At 35.0% G+C, this 26685-nt stretch overlaps 2 long non-coding RNA genes across 2 annotated transcripts; both read left to right on the top strand.

Annotated features, from left to right (window-relative positions):
- Positions 1-6819: 6819 nt before the first annotated feature.
- LOC120254769 lies at positions 6820-8215 on the top strand. The gene is made up of 4 exons (XR_005534731.1): positions 6820-7016; positions 7168-7293; positions 7444-7505; positions 8072-8215. It is a non-coding gene; the product is annotated as an uncharacterized LOC120254769 (long non-coding RNA).
- A 719-nt stretch (positions 8216-8934) lies between these two features.
- Positions 8935-10493, top strand: LOC120254768. Its single transcript, XR_005534730.1, has 3 exons — positions 8935-9227; positions 9747-9823; positions 9911-10493. It is a non-coding gene; the product is annotated as an uncharacterized LOC120254768 (long non-coding RNA).
- The last annotated feature ends 16192 nt before the right edge of the window (positions 10494-26685 follow it).

Here is a 26685-nt window from a genome sequence, read left to right as displayed (position 1 = left end):
TTAATCGAACAATACCCTCTTGATCACAAAACTCCTTGAAGACACCTTGAGTGTACTACGTACCATTATCGACTGATTGTCTTCAACTTTCTACCATTACATTCTCAACCATTGCTCTCCACGCATGAATGTCTCAAATACTTCATTCTTATGTTTTTAGAAAAATATACCCAAGCATATCTTGAGTAATCATCAATAAATGAGACAAAATATCTGGAACCCCCTTTTGAAGCAACTTTAGCCGGCCCCCATACGTCCGTGTGCACATAGTCTAATAGTCTTCTACTCTTGTGCTTGCTTGTGGTGAACTTGACTCGGTGTGCCTTCCCATACCGCGAGTGCTCACAAAAAGTCCATGCAATGTTTCTCCAAGTTCTTCAACAAACCTTCCTTCCAAGTAGAGTTAAACCCTTTCCTGACATATGTCCAAGACGCATGTGCCAAAGTTTAGTACAATCCGATGAGTTCTTGCTTTTTGGAAATCCCAATTCTTTGCATTATCCGTGATTGTCATACCCAACAAAAGCATATAGATTACCATGACAAACACCCTTCATCACCACCATGGAGCCTCGAACAACTTTTAGAATTCCCTTGTGGGCCACAATCTTACACCCAATGGATTCCAATACACCAAGTGAAATCAAGTTCTTCCTCAAATATGGAACATGCCTTACATTTGTCAAGGTTCTGATAATCCCATCATACATCTTGATTCTAATTGAACCAAGCCCAACTGTTTTGCAAACATGATCATTGCCCATCAATACATTACCACCATCAATGTTCTCATAGGTTGTAAACCACTTCCTATTTGGACACATGTGATAAGAGCAACCCGAATCAAGCATCCATTTCCCAGAAATGTCTTCACCTTAATTGGCCATGAAGCATTCATCATTGTCCTCATCTGAAGCATAACTTGCTTCTTCTTTGACCTGCTTTCCCTTGTTATTTTTGTTGTTCTTCTTCCTCCAATTTACTTTTTATTGGAGCAGATCGACCTTATAATGCCCAAGCTCTCACTGATTGTAGCATACTACTTTTGCAATGGGTCTTGACTTTGATCTTGATTTCCCTCTTTGCACCTTTTCCCCTTTCATTTGAACTTCCCTTATAAATAATCCTTGTGCTTGCTCTTTGTCCACTCTTCCACCGTAGCCATCTTCGAAGATCATCGGATAAGAGTGATGTTCTAACATCGTTCGTAGAGAGTGTCTCACCCACAAGCATCAATGTTTGTACAAGGTTCTCAAATGATGGTGGCAAAGAAAAGTAGCAAAAAGAATAGCTTGATCTTCATCCTCTACTTTGACCTCCACATCCTTCAAATTTGAAACTATCCTTTCAAACTTGCTTATGTGATCCCGGATTGAAGTTCCTTCATCCATTTTTGCAAGTGTACAACTTGGCCTTCAAGTAGATCGCGATTTGTCGAGGTTTTTGGTCATGAAATTTGACTCTAATTTCAACCACACGCTCAGTCATGTCGCCTCGTCATTCACCAAGAAGGAGACATCCCTATCCAAACACAAAATGATAGTTGCTGGCGTGCCTCCATATCAAGATCTTCCCAATCTTCATCACTCATTTCTTTTGGGTTTCTTTTTCTTCCCCAAAAAGTGCCTTGTGTAGTTTTTGTGATATCAACAAATTCTTCATTTGCATCTTCGATAGGAGAAATCGTTCTTCCCATTGAACTTCTCAATCTCATACTTCCCAACCTTAGCATTACCAAGTGAAGACATCTTTCGAGAATTTTTGTCGAACACCTTGTGTAGAATTTACCCAAGCTATAAACCAATAGCTCGATGCCAATTGTTAGGGGACTTAAGGCTCACTTAAGACCCCTTTCGGAGCTTTACTAACACACCCGTAGATGTCGATAACTCTGTCGAGGTTAGTCTCCAAAACACATGCAAAGATAGGGCTATAATAGAGAAAGAAAGAAAAAATACACACAAACCACGACACAGTAATTACGTGGAGTTCGGCACTCTTACCTACGTCTCCACGGGGGTCGGGAATTGAAATCCACTATGAAGAATATCTCCGATGGCTTGAACAACTCTCAAGCTCGTCTCAAGAAGAAAACAATAAGAAAATCCTGACTTATATATATCTCATCCCCAACTAAATGAGAGATAATCTTATTAGCATATATTATATGCTAATATATCCTTATATACTAACATAATATTATATGCTAATATATCCTTATATACTAACATAATAATATATGCTAATATATCTATATAACATAAGTCAACATGTGACTAACATGCACATGCCCATAAAAGCCACTTATATTTATTTCTTATCATTGTTTCTCTTCACATGACAGCCAATGGAAGAATGGAGACAAGATCACTTTTGTCTTGTCATGTATCCTAGATTTGCTTTTGTACTAGGTTAAGGATTAAAAGCTACTTTTGGTGTCTTGGAACTCTAATGTGATGATGTAGTGCCTTTAAAATATTTTGATACTTTGGGCTGGCCAGTAGTGAACTGAGCGAGATATCTTCTCTGAAAACCAGTGCTCCACCTTTTTAAAGTATTTTCATCTTTTATCTTCTCTATACTATATTTTTCTGGTCACCGAACTTTGACAGACTAAATCTTGAACAATTGGGAGGAAGTTTGAATGGAGGAGGATCACCAACGATATTGCTGAAATTGAATTCTCCGGGAGGAGGATTTTGGCCGGCGGGGTCGCTGTTCTCCGGTGTCTGGTTCTTGATCATCTTGCACGAGTTGGCATGATTGTGAAACGGTTGTTTTAATGTTTATTTTAGGTCAAAATATCAAAATGGTCTCTCTATTTTGCGTTTTTCGCCCTTTTAGTCCCTCTAATATGAAATCCGCCTTTTTGGTACTCATATTTTTACATTTGTCTTATTGGTCCCTCTAATTAACGGATCTGCCATTTTGGTCCTTCCAATTGATGAATTAGAGGGATCAAAAAGGATGAAAATGTGAAAATAAGAGGATCAAAAGGGCGGATTTTACAACTATAGGACGAAAATGTGCAAATACAAGGACCAAAAGGGTGGATTTTATATTAGAGAGACTAAAAGGGCGAAAAATGAAAAATAGAGGGACCTTTTTGATATTTAAACCTTTATTTTATATAGAGAGAGGTTTTTACATTGTTCCCCCTGAACAATAGTGAAATTACTTGGTGTTCCTTATTTTTCAGAAATTATTTACTCTTAATTGTTTTAACATTTTGTTTTATTTAGAATTGTCCTAATTAATATTTTAGTTTGTATAAAAATAACGTTTTTTTTTTTTGGGATTTTTTGGTGTTGAAATTTGTATTATACGCAAGATCTTGTTCTTTAATTTTTATTATATATATATATATATGTATGGAATTTTAAATTTTATTCCTTGAATTGTATTAAAATTAAAGGTGTTATAGACATATTGACTAATTATTAATATATATATATATATATAGTGAGTATTAAATAGTATTTTAGAAAATCATTGTAAAAAAAATTATTAAATTAATTTAGATACATGATTGTTTTCATGAATGGCATCTTTTGCTAGCTATTTTAATGAACATTCACTTCATGTCTACAATTACTTAATTATAGATAGTAATATGCGAGTTCTCTTCAAGTCTACAATTACTTAATTATAGACAGCAATTTGTGAGCTCTCATATATACGACCATGGTTACTAAATTCAAACCAATTAAAAATTTCCAAAGTAAATCATTTCCATGTTTAAGATCTGGAAATTATCAAACTCTTCTTGTCTTAAAGGTAGTTAATGGTATTAAAAAGGAAAAAAAATCATATATTTCTATTTAACTTAATATAATCTTATTTTATATAATTATTATCTTAGTTAATTTGAATAAATTAATTCTCAAATATATTTTAAACAATATTTTTAATAAACTAATACAATACAAAACTTTGACAGATTCATATATTATAAATATATATATATACTTCTTGGAAGGTTGGTATATCATCATTGGACGAAGAATATTACTATGTTTATAAATAATAACACAATTTATCAAATCATAACCATTTAAACTTATTTCTAGTATCTCCTACAGTAGAGCTAAATAAACAAATCAAGAACCCTAACTATCCATTCATCTCACTACAAGAAAGTTACAATTTAAAAACAAAATATTAGAAACGGAATTTATTCTGTTTGAACTTGCAACAGATTAGCAACGGAATAACAACCGTTTTAAATATGATTTTAATAACAACGGCTTACAAACGGGCAATTAAAAATATGATTTATTAAAATTTTAAAAAATATCCGTTTCTAATCCGTTTCTATTAGAAAGGGACTAGAAACGGATTTAAAAATTAATATATTATTTAAATATTATTAAATATTAAAAAATATCCGTTTCTAATCCGTTTCTATTAGAAAGGGACTAGAAACGGATTTAAAAATTAATATATTATTTAAATATTATTAAATATTAAAAAATATCCGTTTCTAATCCGTTTCTAATAGAAAGGGACTAGAAACGGATTTAAAAATTAATATATTATTTAAATATTATTAAATATTAAAAAAATATCCGTTTCTAATCCGTTTCTAATAGAAAGTGACTAGAAACGGATTTAAAAATTAATATATTATTTAAATATTATTAAATATTAAAAAAATATCCGTTTGTAATCCGTTTCTATTAAATATAATTAAATATTAAAAAATATCCGTTTCTAATCCGTTTCTAATAGAAAGGGACTAGAAACGGATTTAAAAATTAATATATTTTTAAATATCATTAAATATTAAAAATGGATTTAAAAATTAATCGTCTTTATGCTCTTCAATAAAATAAACTATTTATATATATTAGCTTTAAAATTCAAATTATACATTTAACTTAATTCATTTATTAATTTAGCCATATTAGCTTTAAAAATTCAAATTATACATTTAACTTAATTCAGTTACACATTTTTTTATAATTTAAAAAAAACATTAAATATTTTTATGGGATTTGAAAACATTGTTGTTAGCTAAAGTTCATACTTAATACTAACATTAGCACCATTATACAAAGCTAATGTTACAGAGCTTTTATTTGGGGTCTAATAACACCTTCAAAAAATCCTAACAAAACAATATTAATAAAAACTTAAATATTCTAACAGCCCTTTATTAAGATCAAAACTCCTCCCAGCTTCCTTTTTCCCTCCCTCCATCTCGTTTCAGATCTCCTCCACCTCCTCGCTTCCGCTTCTTTAAATCCCTTTCTCTCTAGCTGAATCCCTTCGTGGATCTCTCGTTTTCGATCTCACAGAGAAGGTATGCGATGATCTTTTGTCAGTTTTCGCTGTTGTGATCTCTTTGCACCGCATTTTGTGCTTTTTATTTTTCCATGTAATTTCTTGATTTTGATTCACTTTTTTTGGTTTCTTTGTTGTGTTTTTTGGTTTTTGGAAATGCAGGTGTTGATTCGGTGAAAGATGGTGGTCTCGGGACCTCTGACTCCTGGTCAGGTTTGTTTGATTTGATGTATCTACCTGAAGTTCTTTGCGTCATGGAATTTGAATTGTTGGAATATTTGATGAATAATGGGTTGGTTTTGGCTGTTTTAGGATTATGCTGTTGTGATTTCTAGTCGAAGATTGTTTTGGCTGTCCGCGGTGCTTTTTTTGTTTTTGTTTTGGGGTCTAATAACATTAAGGGAATTTTAGGGTTCTAGAAGTTCAGAAATTAGGATAATGGTTTGTTCTATGCCACGCTCTTCCTGTCTTCCAGATGGTTATGTTCTTTCCTTTTAATTGCTTTTCTATCTTAATTTGTGCATTTCTGCTTTGATAGCCAATTGTGCAGCCTTGGTTTCTATCAACGCCCACGCCCCTAGTTTGACCTTGCTTCTTGATTTCACTTTGTTTTGTAAGTCTGTTCTGTTTTTTCTTTTTTCTTAAATGTATTTTCAGAGAATTACAGATATTGGTAATTTGTAAGCATGAAACCTTGGATTTTTTTTTGATGACTCTAAAACCCTAAATCACTAAAAGCTATAAAGAAAGCCAAGTTGGTAACCCGATTTGCAAAGCTAGATTGCAATTCATGTTCAATTGCTTTGTTTTTGTTTTTACAGTTATCAGTATTTTATTTAATTACACACTTATCTCCTACTGCAAATGGTCTTGTATGGGATCAATCGTTAGGATTTTGAAGTTATAGTGTCACTTGTGATAGCAATAGGGAATGATTAGTATTTTGATTCACTGAAGTATGCCTTCCAAATTGAGAATGTCTTGTTATGGTGTTTGATTGCTGTGGCTTTTTCTATTAACATTGTTTATAACCTTGAGGATAAAACTAGCTTGTTTGGTAGCCTCTATGTACAGAACTAAATTGAAAACCAGGGCTTCTGATCATGGTAGTTGCATTGAACTTTGAGACAGTTTTCATTAATGTTGAATAGTGTCATGGGTTTTTATTGATTGCTTCTTATTCACATATTCATTTGCTTCTCTTGGCTCATCATGGAGGCTCTGGATTACCATCACAAATTGGGCTCCAGTTTTAATTCTAGGCCTTTCTTTTATAAAGAGGTTTGTTGATATTGAAACTTTTTATTGTAACTAACTGTAGATGCCCTATGTTTCTGGGCTCATTTGTGTTGCTTTCTAGTGTTTGCTTGTTCTGTATATGTAACAGCGAGTTAGAGTTTCTGACTTCTAGTTGTTACTTTTGAAGTTTATATCTATGGTTTTTTTCACTTACCGCTTTTACTATATTTCCCTGGTCATAGCATTATACTTTGAATGCTAATATTCTATTCTTACATTTACATTTGCAGATGGTTGAATTGCCTTCAAAGTTTCCTGACATCTTTGCTAATGCACCCTTAAGGTTAAGATCCAACTTGCTCTTGTATGGACCTCCAGGATGTGGAAAAACGCACATTGTTGGTGCTGCTGCTGCTGCGTGTTCTTTAAGATTTATTTCCATCAAAGGACCTGAGCTTCTGAACAAATATATAGGTGCCTCTGAGAAAGCTGTAAGAAACCTGAGTGATCCTTCTATTCTCTGTATTAACTTTGAGCATGACAGTATGCATGCCTGTTTTCTTGTATAATAGGAGAATGGAATGTGTGTTTTCAAATTCATGGAGATGATTTTCATGCTTCATTACTATTATCTCATTCCAGGTTCGTGATTTATTTGCTAAAGCGGCTGCTGCAGCACCTTGCCTTCTTTTCTTTGATGAGTTTGATTCTATTGCACCTAAAAGAGGACACGACAATACTGGGGTAACTGATCGTGTTGTTAACCAGGTTAGCTGTTGCATCCTTGTCTTTTGTTATAATATAATACAGCTGTATGAAAAGATAAAGTGAATTAGCAGAGATTCAACCTGATAAGGAAAACACTTTTGCTGTTAGCCTTTGTTTCTCTTGGTTTATTATGTCATTTTTTTTCTGCAGTTACTGACTGAGTTAGACGGTGTGGAAGCTTTGAATGGGGTGTTTGTGTTTGCTGCAACTAGGTAAGTACTCTACAAATTGATTGAGTTTGAAATCTAATGCGGCATGCCATCCGCAACATTGTGATTTGTTATTGCCATCCACCATTTTAATGCTATTGCATGTTAAAGCGGATATTGTTTAGGTTACTTGAGATCATGCAACCACTGTAGGGAAATTTCCTTAGCTTTAGTGAGATGAATCTGCACTAAATTAATAACAGTTTTGTGAGAGTAGCATTACATTTTGAAAGGTTTAGAATCCATCATATTGTCTAATAGGAAAACATTTAATTTAATATATTATTCATATATAGGGTTTAGAGCTCATTTGATACTTCAAAACTTGAGGTGGTTGTGGATTTCTAGTGGATATGTGCTTTCTTAAGACACTATTTTGTTAAATTACATTTCTTCGAACTAGGTTTGAGTTATCTTAATATTAGATTTTGAGAGAAAGTTTAGAGCTGGATTAAAATAAGTAAACAAATATATCAATTTCTTTAATTAGTATGCTAAGTTAATTCTTCAAAACTTTTTTCTTGGTAAAGTTATGAATCTAATTATTTGTACCATGCACAATATTCCAGTCGGCCAGATCTACTTGACGCGGCACTCTTACGGCCTGGAAGGCTTGATCGGCTTCTTTATTGTGATTTTCCAACATGGCAAGAACGATTAGATATTCTCACAGTTCTGTCAAAAAAGGTTCTGTCATCATCCTTGTACCTGCATTTTTTTTAAGTGCTATCATGCGTCCATTTTTTTAATTGGCATGGCAATATTCATTACTAGAATCATGTTATGCTCCACTGGTAATTTGACCATTGACTGGCATCACTTTCGTAAAAGGTTGATAATGATTAAGATTTAGTATTGTTGTTCGTCATTTACATCCCAGAATTACAGGCTATGTCTTCACTGCTTGATATGATGAGAATCAAATCATTTCCGAATATTATGCTCAGACTCCTTGAATCTGAATGTCATGACCTTATTTACTTTTTCTACATTGCCTTATCAATGTCTAAAGTTTATACAATATTTGACTAAGTTCAATGTCTTTGGAATATTAGCCATTGTTTTATTATTGTCATTTTTGATTAATAATATGTTACCTATATAGACTATATAGTGACAATAATTTCTCAAAGAGACAATAATGGTCTTAAGAGTCCTTATCTCTTGACAAGATGTTCTTATTCACTTAGATTTCATGTACCCTTAATTTTCTACTAGTTGGTCTCAAAATAAGCAACAATATTTATGCTCTTATTCTCCATCTCTAGGAATAATCCTGCCATTTTATGCATGTATCTTGTTTTTCTTGAGTTTGCTGACTCTGACTGATATTGCCTTCAAAAATTAGCAGGGTGCATTTCCCTTTGACTTTCTGTCTTCCTTTGTAAAAACTGATGTTCTATTTTTAATTAATTGTTGTGGATGGAACAACTTACGTTGGCAAGGGATATCGACCTAGGCATGATAGCTTCTATGACTGAAGGATTCAGTGGTGCTGACCTTCAGGCTCTTTTGTCAGATGCGCAGCTTGCATTAGTTAATGAGCTTGCGAATAATAAAGATAATAAAGAGCTTAATATGAATGAAGAGAAGCCGGTTATTAGTGATGAAGTTCTGAGGTCAGTTACTTCAAAAGCAAGGCCATCAGTATCAGAAGCTGAGAGGCAGAGACTTAATGGGATATATAGTCAATTCTTGGATTCAAAGAAATCTGCTACCGCACAGGTTACTTCTCTTTTTTCCTTCCGTGACAATTCCATGCATTTTTTAAAGTGTCGATGTTATTTTGGTTAAAGACTCAGCATTCTGAGCACCAGGGAGTTGGCCTTTTTTGTCATCATATTATCCAGTGTTGTCATGATATATTGATGATGGTCTCCCTTCCCTTCTCAAATCATACTTTGCATGTTGCTCATAATGTCCTTGTGTGTTTTAGAGGCATTCACTTCATGTAGCTCTTGTGGACTTTCACAGTGTTGACACACACTTGATGGTGTTTGGTAACTTATAAATGTTAGGCACTTTTGTACCTCAAATTGTAGTGACAAGCAACTCACTATTGACTCCAAAATTATTGTAGAAGTCTAATCTAATAGTCAAGTGATTTCCAAGTAATTGCATGATGATGCAAAATGAAATAGATATTTACTGTAAGCAACTTGTTTTATACTGATTGTACTACAACATGATGCATCCGTGAATTAGCGCATATTATCTCATTTCTCAATGAACACTATCATGCAGTCTAGGGAAGCAAAGGGGAAAAGGGCGACACTTGCATAACGTCATGCTCTGATCTTGTCTCACACAATGCATTTCAGGTGAGACTTGTGAAAAAGGTACTTATTCTCTCTTTCTTGTTTATTTTGCTAAGATGCTGAATTTATGGGTCTATTCTGGCTTGGCAGGAATTTCTTTGTATTGTTCTAGTTCTAGTTAACCAACAAGGAGTCAGGTACAAGAATGAGCTGGCCATTTGTCAAGAAAGCATGACACAACCTTAAGTTGCTATTAAAAAAAGAAAAAAATGACATTCAACAATACCAGAAGCAGCAGTATATTCAGGTGTTCTTTCCTGACCCACTAAAAAGCATGTATAGAGTTTCGGTTGTTAGAGTTTCTTCCTAGTGTTCTAGTTTTAGTGATGGTTAGAGTTTCGGTTGCACAATTGGAATAATTTTTTCTTATTTGGTAGGATTAGGAATTCTCATACAAGAAACACTACACAGATAGCTTATCAGACCACCATAGTTTCTCACACTTCGCATAATGATATTATTGAGATACGTGTTGTCTCTGGCATTTAGGGGTCTCGTCTATTAACTTTCGTCTTACATTTCCATTCATTTAATTACAATAATCTCTTTTGTTCATGATTTGAAGTAGCAGCCAATTGGCATGCAGTGAAAGAAATAAACAAATGTTATGTGAATGGAACATAATATAGATTATGTATATTCACCTCAAATGAAACATTATATGCTCTCTTCTGATTGGCTGTCACCTGCCTGGTAAGTAAACATTTGCGCATGATCATATACTGGTTTGCTATTAAACTGTATCATGAAAAAATTTGCTTGTTTCATACTTTATATTGGTGCGCTCACGTCGAATGGATTGCTTGTCCATTGTTGCTTCAAAATGTGATCCCACCTACTGACAGATGGATTGCCCAGCAAGAATCCTGAATCCTGAATCCTGACCTTAATAATTGGTCTCTGTCCAGGGTCGCACCTCATCGTCACTCCCAATCCCTGGAGTGTTACTTTGATTTTTTTTTATTTCTTAAAAATTTATTTATGTTTGAATAATAATAATAATAATAATAATAATATAAGTATTATTATTATTATTATTATTATTATTATTATTCAAGATAGCAATTATTTGCTTGAAATGAAAGAGAGGGACCAATATCGTGCGGAGATGATGCGCCAAATGGAGGACATGATGATGAGTTTTGAGAAGAGGATTCTTCAGAGTCAGCGATTCTACCACAGGGACTCACAGACCGCCATCGATCGATCATGATGTTGACTTTATAGTTGTATTTGTCGTATACTTATTATTTTTGTGTTGAACATATATACTTAAATATTTCTTTTTTTGTATGAAATGATGAGTTTATCTTATTTGTTGGTGTTCTAGGTTAAAAAATTTATGTACTAGGTTTTAAAAATTAGGGACATAATTTTTTTATTTTATTTTATTGACTTAAATGTTAGAAAAGGATTAGAAACGGATTTATTTGTTTGAATATTTTTTTTAAATTTTTAAAAAAACTTTAGGAACGGATTAGGAACAAAAAAAGCTATTGTTTCTAATAGGGGAACAAAAAAATAAAAACAAAAAAATATTCCGTTTGGAATCCGTTTCTATTTTTGTAACTTAGAACGGATTAGCAACACATCTTATTCCGTTTTAATTTTTCAAAAATTAGAAATATAATGCTTTCCGTTTCCAATCCGTTTCTAAATTTAGAAACTGAATATTCTTCCGTTTCTATTTAAATTAGAAACAAGGGTATTCGAAACAGATAAATTCCGTTTCTAATCTGTTGCTAAAGTGAATTAGCAACGGATTAGAAACGGAAAATATTGTTTCTAAACAGTAATTTTCTTGTAGTGTCTCTTTGTCTACAAATCAAGAACCCTAACTATCCATTCCTCTCTGTCTCTCTTCCACAGGCATAGCAGTGGAAAGTCAACAGTTGACGTATTGTGATATATATATATATATATATCTTGATATGTGCACTATAAACATTTATAAATTTATTATTAACAATGTGTGGTTAAAAGTATAAATAATGTGATTTGTATATTTTTATCAAAATTAAATAAAATAGTACCACCATGGCACCATTAACTCGGGAGTAATCCATCCCCCACCTCTTTTTTCTGATAGCTGGAGAAGACTTTTATCACCTATTGGTGCTCTTCATCCTCTCAGTTGTGGTTGTCTTTCATATTTGTTGTTTTATCATCTCTAATGATGTCCTCCTAACTTGGTTGGTTTTTATTTTTTCATTCATTGTACTTGTTCCTTTCTTTAAATAAAGTTATAATTTATCCATATATATATAAATCACAGTTTACACGCAACAAAGATTCTAAATTAGATAGGCGATTCAATATTTTATGACAAACATATTTTTTATTTTAAAACTTATTTTCTGAAACAATAATAATAAATTTTAAAAAATAATAAATAAATTAAAAATGGGTTTTAAACTTTTAAAAAGTTTAACTGTTAATTGTACGAATTGAGTTATACTTCTAAATTTTGACCTACTTTATAGAAAAAATTATACAATTGATATATCATAAAAGAAGAAAAAATAATGAGGTTTCGCATGAAGAAAAATTATACAGGCAGCTGATCATAAAAGAAAAAACAGTATTATAATAGTGTGAAAAATTCAAATCCTGAACTCAAGTGTCACATGATCCTTTACCTATTTTATAATATTTACTATTTTTTTTTTTTTATAAATTGGCAACAAGCATCATTTTTGCATTGTGTTTGAGAGATTTTAAAAATACAAATTAAGTAGGAAACCACTAGGTTGTGCCTTGGTTCCTATATTTACTAAAATTTAAATTATATATATATATATATATATATATATATATATATTGGATTTGAAAAATAAATATTTTTATAATATTTTACATTTGGAATACCATTTACTCTCCTACCCGCCATTGAGATTTCCTTATACATCCAATCTTCCTCCATGATTGCTTCCAATGGCACGTCGAGGTCCTCCGACATGTCGTTAAGTACCACCGTTACCTTTTCTTGCATTGAGTCCTCGGGAAGGACGTTGTTGACGCAAATCAGCATGCAAACCATGATCACTCCAACTTAAAATTACACGACCATATGACTTAATAAATCCACCAGATCCAGAAATACCACGGTTGGGTGGGCGATTGATATAGTGACGTGTACCATTAAAGTTTATAGATATAGAAACACCACCGTCGCCAAAACTCAAGTCTAAAGTTTCACCCGGGATGATCTCATACTTGGAATTATCATTGAATTTGATGACACTCATGCCAATGCGGTTTTTGACATATTTGGCATGAAGACTTTTGAGGTAGGGATCAGATATTAGCTTTTGAAAATTCTTGCTTACTGTCCTCAACCTGCATAAGGTTTTGGTTGGAAGCCTTGAGAGAATCTCTAGTAAACAGTCTTCTGGTATCATCATGATATATTGAGAAATATTTCTCTTTAATTATTTGGCGGAGGAACAATATATATATATATATATATATATATATATATGAGGATTAATCCTCTGTGCACGTTCACAGATTTTTAATCTGTGAATGTTGCTTTGGACCGTTGGATTTCGATTCAACGATCGGACACTATTCAATGAACAGTGTTACTGTGCTTATGAACAGTAACACAGTAAAAAATGGGATGCACAGTTAAAAACAAAATTAAAACTAATTAACTAATTAATCTAATATTAGCTCTCACTGTAGCTACAGGGTGGCATTACTGTAGTTCTCTGTGGACGTCTATGCACGTCCACAGAGAACCTTTTTTTCTATATATATATATATATATATATATATAGAGATGATGCATCGCCAACGCTCACGCATTCGTAATGCGTGAACGTTGATGTGCCGCTGGATTTCAATCCAACTACGCACACTCGCTTCTATAAACGAGTAACAGCATGCACTATTTATAAATAGGTAAAAAGTGGGATCGCACGGTGTTTTTAATCTAAACCATCCAATCAATCTCGGGACGATGAATTGATTCAATCGCGATCGTCCCAATCTTATTAAAAGTTAGTCAGATCATTCATGGACGTTCTACGAACGTCCGCAGATGATGTTTGGCCATATACATATATGTATGTTATATTTTAAAGATATATATTTAAATGGCTTACAAATGTGATCATGAGTACAAGATAAGATTTTTCTAATTTTAAAAAACTATATATCAATTTTATTGTATATTAAAATATATATTTATCTCAAATTGAAATGCTAGTTAATATTAATGTTTTAATTGGAATTAAATCTTACTAATGAAAATTAGAATTTGAAATGATAAATATAAATTAGAAAAGTTTGAAAAATAAATAAAAAAATATAGATTGTAAAATTTAAAATAAGATAGCACGTGGAATGCTACAATATGATATACTTTGGTTTGAAAGGTTTTTATGGATATTGTGCTCAACCAATAAATATAATTGAAAATTGAAAATTTTTAATGCCTTATTTAATATAATAAATATTAAAAAATAATAAAAAATTATTTAAATTTGTTCTTTAAAATATTTGCATGCATAGATGATATATATCTATTACAATAAATACCACCGACGATAATATTTACAAATAAATAAATTAAGAAACATTTAAAAAAAATTAAAAGCAGATGTGAGATTTTAAAATTAAATTTACTAATTTTTTTCCCCCTCCACCTCTATTAATTTTAGGTTTGTTTCCAAATTTTAGTTCATTATTAAAAAGTTAATATTTTTATTCAATAACAGATAAAAGAATACTGATTTTATAAGAAAACCAAAGTATAAAACTTAGAAAGCAATCTCTGCATTTTAGAGATTTTCGTTGAAAGAAAAAAAAACTAATTAAACTTCGTGACAAACAACATATGAATGTTAAAAAATAAAAAAAATTACATAACTCATGAAAAAGAAACAAAAGACAAAAAAGATAAACTCTATATTGTATGACCAGTCTTTTATGGTTGCTATGCTTGGGGACACATGAGGTGATAGAAAATCAAGACTGCAATTAATGGTTGAAATTGCGTTTACATATTTATAGATGATATATATGTATATATAAACATAATTATGTAAATTTATATAAATATATATGTATAAGTATATGTATGTGTTCATGTATATATTCCCATATATATATATATATGCATGAAAAGGTGGATAAAACCACTTCAATTAGAGAAATAAAAAATAAAGTACAACGCCAACACAAAAAAGGACCACTAGCTGTGGTACAACAAACACCCCAATAAACAACGGACACTCAAAACATAGTACATATAAAGGCCACAATCAACCCCCACCCAAACAGATGCATATGTATATGCATATGTATATATAATGTTTAAGAATTTTCAACTTCTGGGATTTCGACTTATGCCCAATTTGGACATAAGTCCAAATGCATCGGTGGGATTAATTGATTTTAACTTAGTATTTTAAAATTATTCAAACCAAACAAAAAATTTTTAAATGTGGTATTTGAAGTTATAATGTAACTTCAACCTAAATCTCTTTGATTCATAGGCTTTCAAGGGATCCTCTAATGTCTTCTTCTCATGGTCCTCCTTATCAAAGTCATTCTCTGTCTATTCAATGTCCTATGGCTCCAACCAGAGTTTGTTTGGGTTTAATACTGTTGGTTTTCCCGACTATCAATAATTAGCCCAATGTGATTGATAGTCGGGACTCAATCGAGAACCGGTTGTTGATGTTAATTGAAGGAGTGCTGCCGTGCTGACTGTGGGATGCTGTTGAAGATGATATGAAGTATGGAGCTGGATGCTAGTTAAGTATGAAGAGCATGGAGTTGTGTTCTCTATGTATCCACTTTTGTGTATTACATTAATATAGTAATGGTGCTAGTGGTCAGCATATCTATGGGTGTTTGAGCTAGCCAATGAGATATGTTTTAAAGTGTCAGCCTGGACCAATAGGAGTATGTTTGTTGGTTCTGACCAATGGGAGTTAAGTAAGCATGTTTGTTTGTCTGGTTACCTTTTTGACTAGTTTATATTAATATGAAGAGGAGTAGTGGAAGCTGGTTGGCTGTTTTAAAATCTTTGTATAGTTTTTCTTCTCTTTGGAGCTCAGAGCTTGTTTTTTCTCTTTCCAGGCATTTCTTCAAACAGGTTGGGAAAAAACCTGTGTACAAGTATCAATCCTCACCTTCGACACCAACACCGGTGAAGTGGACGCACCGGATTGCTTGGACACCATATCTGTCTTCAATTCAGTTGTTTTGGGGCCCACCAAAGGTTCCTAAGTGAGTTGGCACACAAAATAAATTAATCTTCAGATATTAAGGAAATATGTTTTTAACATATCAAGATACAAAAACTTTAAAGATTAATATTTATTGAGGTCTTTTGTCTCATATCATATTAAAAAAAGTGTTTGTTCTTGGATTTTAAACATGAGAACATTATGGGTATTTTTTTTAAATAATATGATGTTATTTAAGATTAAAAAGAAAATTAAATTAGGATGATATATTAATAGGTTAAAAATTTTTAAATAATAATACTAAGTAAAAATTCTATCAACATATTTTTTAAGTAAAATTTATAAATTACTGATTTTTATAAAAAGTGCTTGTCGCTAATTTGTCAAAAAAATAAAATAAAATAAAATAACTGAGCAAATATAAAACAAAAATCACGTAAAACAACAAAAAGAAAACAACAAAAAATAGAAAGAAATAAGACTATGAGGCAATCGCCAGAGGTTATGCACTCCCACTATATCAACCCCTTATAAAAACAAAATGAAGAAATTGAAATTATACCTCCAGTAATTTTTTTTTCTAAAAATATTTTAAAATATTTTTGTAGACATGATCAGACAAATGAAATTTGAGATGGTCTCATTACTTTTCTACATTTATTAATATGAATGAAACTATTACTTAGATTTATCTTTGCAAGTTTATAATGCTTTCAATCTCTCACACAAGTTCTTTATTATCAACAATCAACAAAAAAACGAACTTCTGAATAAATGCGCGGCTAAATCACTTACAAAAATGAACTAATAACCAAATGAACCACGAAATCACTTGCACAATGAACTAATGAACAAAATGCACTACTAAATCACTTAAAAAAACTCTATCATAAATTTCATCTACCTCTTTTGTTTACCTCGCCGGAAGTGGGCGAGCGTGAGCGCTTACGTCTGGAATACCGTCGAGCACTGCATCCACCCACTGATGATCCCTCGGCGCCGGCATTGAGATTTCTTTCATCATATTGGGAGATTTTCCGGGAAGTGGGAGGTTGTTGAGTACCCACCGTAACCTCCTGCATTGAGTTCTTGAAAAGGTTGTTGACGCAAATCGGCATGCAAGCTATGACCATTCCAGTAAAAAATTACATGACCATCACACTCGATCTTTTGACCATATCCAGAAAGACGACGTTTGTCTCGGTGTTTTATCCCGAAACGTGCACCATTGAAGTTTAAAGATACATCAAAACCACCGCCGGCGTTGAGTACTCCGGGTGGTTGTTGGCCCAAGCCAAAACGCAAGTCTAAAGTTTCACCCGGGATGATCTCAAACTTGGAATTATCACTGAAGTTGATGACGCTCAAGCCAATGCGGTCTTTGACATATTTGGCATGAAGATTTTGTAGAGAATGAAAGTCAAGGTTTAAGTTGAGTAATAGGATAAGTCTTCATTCTACTCAAAGTACAGCCATACAACCAGCATATATAGCTGGACTTGATATGATAACAATGTCAAAAGGTGACCAAAAGGAACTAATAGCATACTCTAGTTTAACAGCTAAATATAAAGATAAAGTTGACTTGTCAACATCAAGGGCACACACAGCTCATATGGACGTGACCAGTCCCATGCAAAGTCAGCTTCTTTTGTACTCTTGCATCAGTCTTTAGCTTCAACAGATTTTTGAGGTAGGGATCGGAAATTAGCTTTTGAAAATTCTTGCTCACTGTCCTCAGCCTGCATAAGGTTTTGGTTGGAAGCCTTAGAGAATCTCTAGTAAACAGTCTTCTGGTATCATCATGATATATTGAGAAATATTTCTCTTAATTTGGTGGAGGAACAATATATTGTATTTTAAATATATATATATATATATATATGGCTAGCAAAAGTTCCTATAAACACAAGATAAGATTTTTCTAATTTGAAAAAATTATCAAGAGAAAAATATCTATTAATAGAGATTTTTCTCCATATTTGCTGTATGCTCTTCGTTTTTAATATCTCTATTAAATAATATTTGGTACTGTTATAAAAAATAATTTTTTTAATGTGATTTATCTATTATTTTTTTTAAAATTTTTTTTAATTGGGTGGAAGAGGAAAAATATATTATATATATATAGCTACAAAAGTTCTCATGAGTACAAGATAAGATTTTTTATTTAAAAAAATTATAAAGCTCTTATATTAAACTCTATATTTATCCCTACTTGATTTTAGATTTATATATATATATATATATATATATTTCTTGTTTAGTTTGTGAATCACATATATATATATTTCTTGTTTAGTTTGTGAATCACATTGTGGTTGTTTTTTTTCTCTTTCTCCCTATTGTTGTATGCTCTCCGTTTTTAATATCTCTATTAAATATTCTTCAGGAGCTGTTATGAGAAATAGTTTTCTTGATTAGCTGGAAGAGGAAGAATATATTATATATATAGCTAACAAAAGTTATATGAGTACAAGATAAGATTTTTCTGATTTAAAAAAATTATAAAGCTATCTTATATTAAACCATATATTTATCTCTATTTGATCTTAGATTTATATATTTCTTGATTTGTTTTATTTTATTTCTTTATTAAAAAATCATTTTGTAGATTTTTCATATATTAATCACCAAACTTATTATATAAAAAAAATAAGGAAAATAAGTTTTTAACTAACACCTCATGGTCCAGATGGCGACGGGGTTAGGTAGTATTGGGAGAGGTTTGCCCCTAAAATTTATTCTTAATTTGATTATCACCGGAAAATAAATTAGACACATGTGACTCAAAAAAGAATATTAATATTTTGATTAAATTGAAATGCTAGTCATTTTGAAATTAATGTTATAATTGGAATTAAATTTTACTAATAAAAATTAAAATATAATAAAAAGGAAAAATTATTGTTCACCCATCGTAATTTCTAAAACTTCCCAAAAACCCCTTCTACTTTTTACACAACTTTGACAGCTAGTGTTTAACTTCCTTTACCCCCTACCGCTCACTCTAAATGGGTCCACGTTATGAAATCCCATTTTTGGCTCTGAAATCGTGGGAAAAAGGAAAGCGCTAAATCACATCATGTTCAACCTTCTCAGCTTTCGCCGGCTTCGATGTACATAATGCCTAGAGTCGCATTGACATCTTGTTGTTCTCCTCATTTCTCCTCATTTGAGTTGTTCGACTTTCGTCTCCGCCGGTTTCAGTAATACGGTGAGAATCTCTTCGTTGCTATCAGGGCTTGACCATTCCGCAGGTGCTATTATGGCGTACTCATTTGTAGGTAGTCTCGGGTGAAGTTTATCATACCCTGAAATATATAAATCGGTTTCTCCAACAGAAAATGAAGTTGATTTCCATCGGATTGGTCAAGTGCACTTCATCTTCAAATGAGTTGTAGTCGATTTTATTGTCGAGGCACAGTATGTGCCATTGTCGCTCCGCTTTGAAAAACGAGTTCATTTCGCTAGTAAAGTTCTTCCTCGCTTATGGTTATCTATTTGTATATTTTTAAATAATGTTTAACTATTTGCTATTATTCGTTTAAATATATTACCAATATGTTTAATAATTGTCATATCCGCTTAATACTTGTCATCTCCGCTTAACATTATCTTTACATGATAACTATTCATATTAACTGTAAATTCTCAAAGTCTCAGCGTAAACGGTGATCTTTTCGTTTGATCTGTACATGTCGGCAAGTGGCACGTGGCAAGCAGGTTAGTATCGCGCATAAGAATTAATGACGGATTAATTCTTACGCACGAGTAACATAAATATCCGAACACCCGCTCGTTGTCATCGACAACGTCAGTCCCACCGTCTGCTTAACTTTTTCTCTGAGCATGAAGAGTCACCGCCGTGGACTTCACACCATAAATAACCCTGAAGAATCCCTTCCCATGGACAACCACTCCTCGCCGTCCCTCATCATCCTCCTCCTCCTCCTCCTCCTCTCGTCATCCTCTTCCTCATGTATCACCGGAGTCGATCGAAATAGATCACTTATCTGAAAGGATGTCTCGTGATCCTCCTCATCTTGAGAATCAATTAGCCGTAATCACGAACAAAGTTAAACTATCTTTTCCTGCCCAAGCCGAAATGCTCGCATAATTGCCTGAATGCAGAGGATTCTCCGCCGATGGACGACGGCAAGCAATTAAGCGAGCATTTCGACTTGGGTAAGAAAAGAAAGTTTTCACTATATGCGTGATTGCGGAGGATTCTCTAGAGGAGGGAGATCGTGAAACATCCTTTAAGACTGGAGTTGATATTTATCACTTAAGACTTTTTTTGTTACCGCTTAAGAACATTACGCCGAGTACAACTATTACTGCTCGTGTTTAACTATCGTGATCTTCGCTAAGTCCCACTCATGACACATTGATTAATAGTCATTTTCATGAATGTGTTTGTTTAACCTTTTTTAATGTTGTACTGCTAGTGCATGTTCAAGTTGATGCGACATGTTATGCAAACCGCCGTGAGTATTCGAATGTCATGCATACTCTGTTTCGTTATACTGAGGGTCGAGTCGCGAGTGTCCAAAGTCCGAGAGGACGTTGCTAAAATGTTGTAAATCTTTTATAAATAAAACGAAACAAGCTTATTTGAATGTGAACTTCTGAAATTTAAACAGAGACCTAGTAAAAACAATGTGAGAAACAAAAGAACGTCATTGTAAACAATAGAAAAAGTTAAACAATACTCAAGTTACTTCTTTAAACAACGACAACGGTGTTTAAGAAAATACGTGAAGATGTTTAAACAAAATGACCCGTGAGGTACCCATCTTCAACGCTGATGTCAATGAAAGTATCTCAATTTAAACAATAACATATATTTTAAACAGCTTAAATCACTATATTTAAAACGCTTTACGTATTATTTACATGATATAGACTTTATTTAAACCGTAATCGTTATATTTAAACATTATACGTATCTGCTTTAAACATAAAAAGCTCGACGCTTAAACAGATACTCATGTCGAGCGATGACAATATGTCTTCATCGCGACAAATGATATATATTTTTCCTTTTTGCCTTCGGATGGAGGGAAAAAATACCCCAATCACATCACATCTAGTCTAACCTCTATGCACTTTTTTGTCTTCATCGCGACAGTGATATATATATATGCACTTTTTTGTTTGCCTATCTGACTGTTGTTTGTTGTTTACATCTTCTTCTTCTTCTTCTTCTTCTTCGCCTTATTTTTTTGTTCTTCATTTCATTTGGTTTGTACGATTTCGGTTTTCGACCGATATATTATGGAGAGTTTTTGTGGTATCGCTAGATTCAACGGGGAGGGAAGAGTGCTAATGTTCACGGCTCAAACTCTTGGGAGTTGGTGTTAGTCTGAGATACGTGAGCGATGGGGTCCTCAAGTTTCTCTTGTCGTAGTTAAGTTCATCACACCGATGGATATAAAACTGTCTGTCCAATAGAAAAACGATGTCGACTTTCCAAATGGATGCGTCACGTGCACTCCATCTTCAAATGTGTCAGTAGTTGATCTTGTTGTCGAGATGTAAAGATGTGCCATCGTCAATCTCTAATGAAAAACTAGTTTTACTCGTAGAAGTTCCTTTCTCTTTTAATTATTCCAGCTTGTTCTGGGTTCATTAGTGTTTAAATATGTCCGCCACCGGGTTAACATCTTGTACTAGTCGCTTTACGTTATTCGTTAACTCGCTAAGTATTTAATTTAACGCTTAAATATTGTCATTATCACTTAAACATTATATTCTCCGCTAACATATTGATCTTTTCATTCTGACTCAAGTGTTGGTAGGAATTCTGATTCCGCGAGTGCTCCCTGCTCATCCCCCATGCGCGACCTCGACGCGTGGGATGTCTTCCTTCCTCGCCGATCATTCTCGAAGTGCATGCTGGATATTGACAACGCTTTTTGACGCGTGTCGAACATTTCGTGGATGTACTTCGAAATCATGCAATCAAAACGGAATTTTGACTTCAAATTCATAAAGAACGAAAAACATCGGGCGATCGCGAATGCTACCGCCGACTGGTTGTCGCTAGGGCCTTCATGCATCAAAAGAGTATAACAAAAATACTTTCGAATCAAGACAATCAACCCGGCTACACACTTGCGGTGGTGGCATAGGTTCGGCGTCACATCCGAAAAGCGTCCAAAAACGGGTTAGCGCACGAGTGATCTCGAAGCTCAAGCGACCGCCCTCGTACAAGGCCATCGACATTCGTAAGGACATGTTGCGGAACATGGTGTCCACATACCATACAAGCAGTGTTTGGTTGGGAAAAAGAGCATGCCCGGTGGTCCTCGACGGCAAAGTGACATCTCCAACTACGACTCGTTTGCTTTGGTATGTGGATAAGGTGGTCGAGACAAACTCCCCAGTCATGCGATCGCTGGAAAGAGACGCTGATCGCTTTTAAACGGCATTCTTTCTTTCAGATACGGTATGTGGGATTCAAGAGGGCTTGCAGTCGTCATTGCTTCGATGGTACCCACCTCCTTGAAAAATATCGGGGTACACTACGTCGCCACAGGAAAGATGGAAAATAATGGTTTTTTTCCACGCCGCCTTGTATAGTCGATAACTAGACCGATGCCAATTGACTTGGTTCATATCTAAGTTAGGCGATGCCTTTATACGAGGATGGAGATTATCATGAGATAATTACCTCGTGTCGGACAGTCCAAGGGGCCTTGTGAGCGAATTGCGAGAGTCTTCCCTTCTTCGCCACATGCATACCGCCTTCGACATTTGAGGCCAATTTTATGAAAGCCAATGTCGACTCTGGGAAGGCATTGAGGGAGGAGTGCTCGGTCTATATGCTTTCCGCATTGCGCGAGCATCCACTGCTAAAGATTTCATACGATACCGTGAATGAACCGCAGCCACATCACCCAAGCTCATCACCGGGTTGATTAATAAATCGGATATGGCACATTGGTCGAATTATCCGCTCGCAGGTGATCGTTGAGGTGAGATGTATTCAAACGTCGAGGAGTCGCTCAATGCTTGGATCAAGGAAGCTCGCCATTTCACCCAGCGATGTAAAAATGGTCGACTCCATAAGGTCTCATGAATGTTGATTTACACTTAACATTTAGTGTTACCCTTTAAACATTCTCAATCTTTGTTTAATTACACTTGTCTCCGACTTTTAAATATTAATCCTTTCGCTTAAATATTTACAATAATGTTTAAACATGTTTACTGAATTATTTAACCATCACCGCTCTTTGTTTAACCTTATTTGCCGTGTTCAAGTTGATGCGCATGTTATGTAACCCGCAGTGAGCAAGCTTAACAAAATGGGAGACCTACTTACGCCCGTACATACATCTCAAGGTAGAGATCATTGTCTGAGGACAGACCGAAATCTTTCGTGTTGGTCGTCTGTGTCGATGATCGCTACGGGCTGATCGACCAGGCAAAGAACTCCTCAGATCTCGCCATCGTAACTTGTTCATGTCGGCAGGTGGCAAGTTTATGGTATCCCTTGCAAACACGCTATAGCGCAGAATAATGCAGCATGCACACCAACGTACATCGATTTATTAGCGGGTACTTCACCATCGACAATTACAAACCGCATGATAAGGAAGCTATATTCCCCATACCCGACGATGACGATGCCTTCGATGACGAAAATCGTGAGCTTTGCCTGCATCACCGCTGACGTAGAAGGCACTGGGCGGCCTAGACGAAAGAGGATCGAGTCGCAGCGTTTGATGTCCGCGAAAGTTACATCGCAACCACCGCCATGGATCCGGGTCACAATCGTAGATCTTGCAATGAAACTCGTCACGACTAGGCATTGTAAATAAAGCTCGACTGATGACAGGGAAAACATTGTGTATTGATGGGCAACTTTCCATATTTAAACTCTTACTCTTTACAATGAATGCATGTATTTAAACAGTAGATATGGTTATTTTTAAACGGATACACTCAGTAATTTGAAATATTTTCAAACCCGATGTTTAAACGATATATGGTATATTTAAACAATGAAACGGAAATGTACACAATTACAACGTAAATTAAACAATGAAATGAAACCTGAATGGAATTTAACCTCGCCTTTACAATTGAAAACAAACAAAAATTTACATTGAGATATACAAGTCATGTTCTTCCGAAAACGAAAAACAATGAATCGAATGTCCAGTTTACATTTCGAAAACAAAATTGACATTGAGATATACAAGACATGTTCTTCGGTCACAAAATTTAACCCGCTTGTGACGACCCCCCTTTCTCATGGACGCCACCGCCTCCCTCCTTAAGTATGCGGGTAACATATCTTAACTCGAGGTAAGGAACGTCTCTATCGCGGTAGCCGTAACTCTCACCCCAAAAGTAATTGCTCGATAAACCGCATGACGTAGACGGCAGCAATCGACGCTTCCTTGTTTTCTCGCGTGGGTTTTCCGTCGTCGCACGAGTGGGTACTTTGTTGCACGCCGACTCGCCGAAACTCCATATCGACACAATTGTCGAATAGATTCCACCGTCGAGATATGCAAGTTGAGATTAGAATACCGATTAAATACCAAACACTATTAATCGGACATAATTAAAGAACTTACCATGTCCAACGCTGCCTTTTATCGTACTCCTGGACATGAAGAATAATGCCCGTATTCTTGTTTATCATTGTCAAGGACGACGTACATGGAAGTGGGTCATTCATGATTATCCGGGAGGATGACAATTTGAACTTCAGCAGGTCCATGCACAGATCCCCGACCATAGCCATAATTGTTTCACGTGGCCGTCCCCGCTTTGACATAAACAAGCAAGCGGTCCGGGTGATGGAGGCGCGCTCTTGTAAGGATATGACCTTTTGCTCAGCGACTTTTTGTATTATGCATACTGAAAAGCGTCCCATCACATCATCTCGTGACCATCTCCTTCCCCTCAAGCAGCAGTACAATTTGTCCTGTGGTAGTCGACAAAAGTCATTTCTTTCCACACCCATGCTGCCGAGGTTAAACGATAATGGATATAATAAGACCATATTAGTAAATGTTTAAATGATATTATCAATTGTTAAATGATATTATATATAATTAAACGTTATAGACAAATTAAATGATAACATAAAAGACATTAAACACTATTAGAAAAATCGTTAAACACTATAATAAAAAAACTTTAAAACACTATCATAAAAACTTTAGACTTACTCCGTCCATAGAGCAGCTGAGGAAGATCCTCATCAACTCCTCGCTCATATTTGTTAAGACGAGACAGAGCAACCCATTTGGGAATAAAAAGCTTTTTCGACCGTCTCAGTCCCATTGTTGATTGGCCTTGATCATCTCTCTCGCTGCTCTGTCGGGGTCTTCATGGGGCACTCGCTGCACCTTCACGTGTGTTCGAAAGACCAAAGAAGATCTTCCTTCGACGCGAGGACGACGGCGACGAAAGATCAACCGCGACACATCCTTACATGGTTGTTCTTGTTGTGGGATTGTGCCCGGCTCGATGCGGGACGACTCGGCGACAACATCAACCAGCATACATCCTTACATGGTTCTAGTTGTGGTGGGATTGTGTCCCCGCTCGATGCGGTATCGCTTGCCACGGCCACGCAAGAATGATTCAACGATCTTCTCAACCGTGGCCACGACTGACGATCATTGGGAGACACACCCTTAGCTTGTTCTTGATCCGCAAGGATTGTGTCCATCTTTGATGCCGCATCTCGCAGTCGGGTTCCACCGGGTCCATCGATTCATTAAGAAGAGAGTTAACAACCTTCTCAACCGCGACAACGGCCACATCATGTACGATGTCCTCCACCGTCATGGCCATGTCATCAACGGCGATGACTCGCGAATAAATCGATCACCGATGGTGTTGCTATTGTTTCATCGTCACCGACGGTGGAGACAGAGGCGAGATTGTTCTCCTCTTTTTCGCAAGTCTCTTCGAATGTGGCCGCCTTTAGAACGACCTTCCCGATGATGTCGCCGTCTTCAAATTCGACGCCTCGCTCATCCCGGTGCTTCAGCTTTGGAGGGATGGCGCAGTCGGTTGTGAACGTCCTTCCAAAGCCTCAACACGAGCGACAAGCCGAGGAAACTCGGTCATCAATATCTGGCACGCCCCGATAAGAGTTGCGGTGACATCTTCGCCTAATGTCGCCGGGTTGGGACCGCCACGGCCTGGGAGGGGCCGCCATGGTCGTGGGCCGCCACAATCTGGGGACCGCTGCTGTCGTGGTAGGGGGTTGTTGCAACCGCCGGGGTGGGCGGAGGGCTTCTCCGCGCCGAGGATTGCGTGCGCGTGGTGGGGTCGGAAGTAGGAGAATCAAGGCCGAGCGCGCACGATAGAGGCTACCCTCTCATCCCGCCTCGAGCAAGTGGTTCCGGAGCAATAGCATCCATCCGTCGGTTGGCTCCGAATAAATATTTCTTCTTCAAAGATTCACGGAACCACTCAGAAACTAACATATGTAAACCAAACAATTTCAAATGAAATCATTCATTTTAAACTATAAAAAAACTATATTTAAACAGAGTGGTTATATATTTAAACGTTATAGAATATATTTAAACGGAGAACAAAAATATTTAAACCAAGATGAATAAGTTTTAAACGGTAAATACTAAAGTTAAACACTAAATAATATGTTTAAACATTAAA

This window comes from Dioscorea cayenensis, unplaced genomic scaffold (genome assembly GCF_009730915.1).
Source record: "Dioscorea cayenensis subsp. rotundata cultivar TDr96_F1 unplaced genomic scaffold, TDr96_F1_v2_PseudoChromosome.rev07_lg8_w22 25.fasta BLBR01000617.1, whole genome shotgun sequence".
In the NCBI taxonomy this organism is placed as follows: Eukaryota; Viridiplantae; Streptophyta; class Magnoliopsida; order Dioscoreales; family Dioscoreaceae; genus Dioscorea; species Dioscorea cayenensis.
Note: the sequence above shows the minus strand (reverse complement) of the source record. Positions and strands in the feature narration are given on the sequence as shown.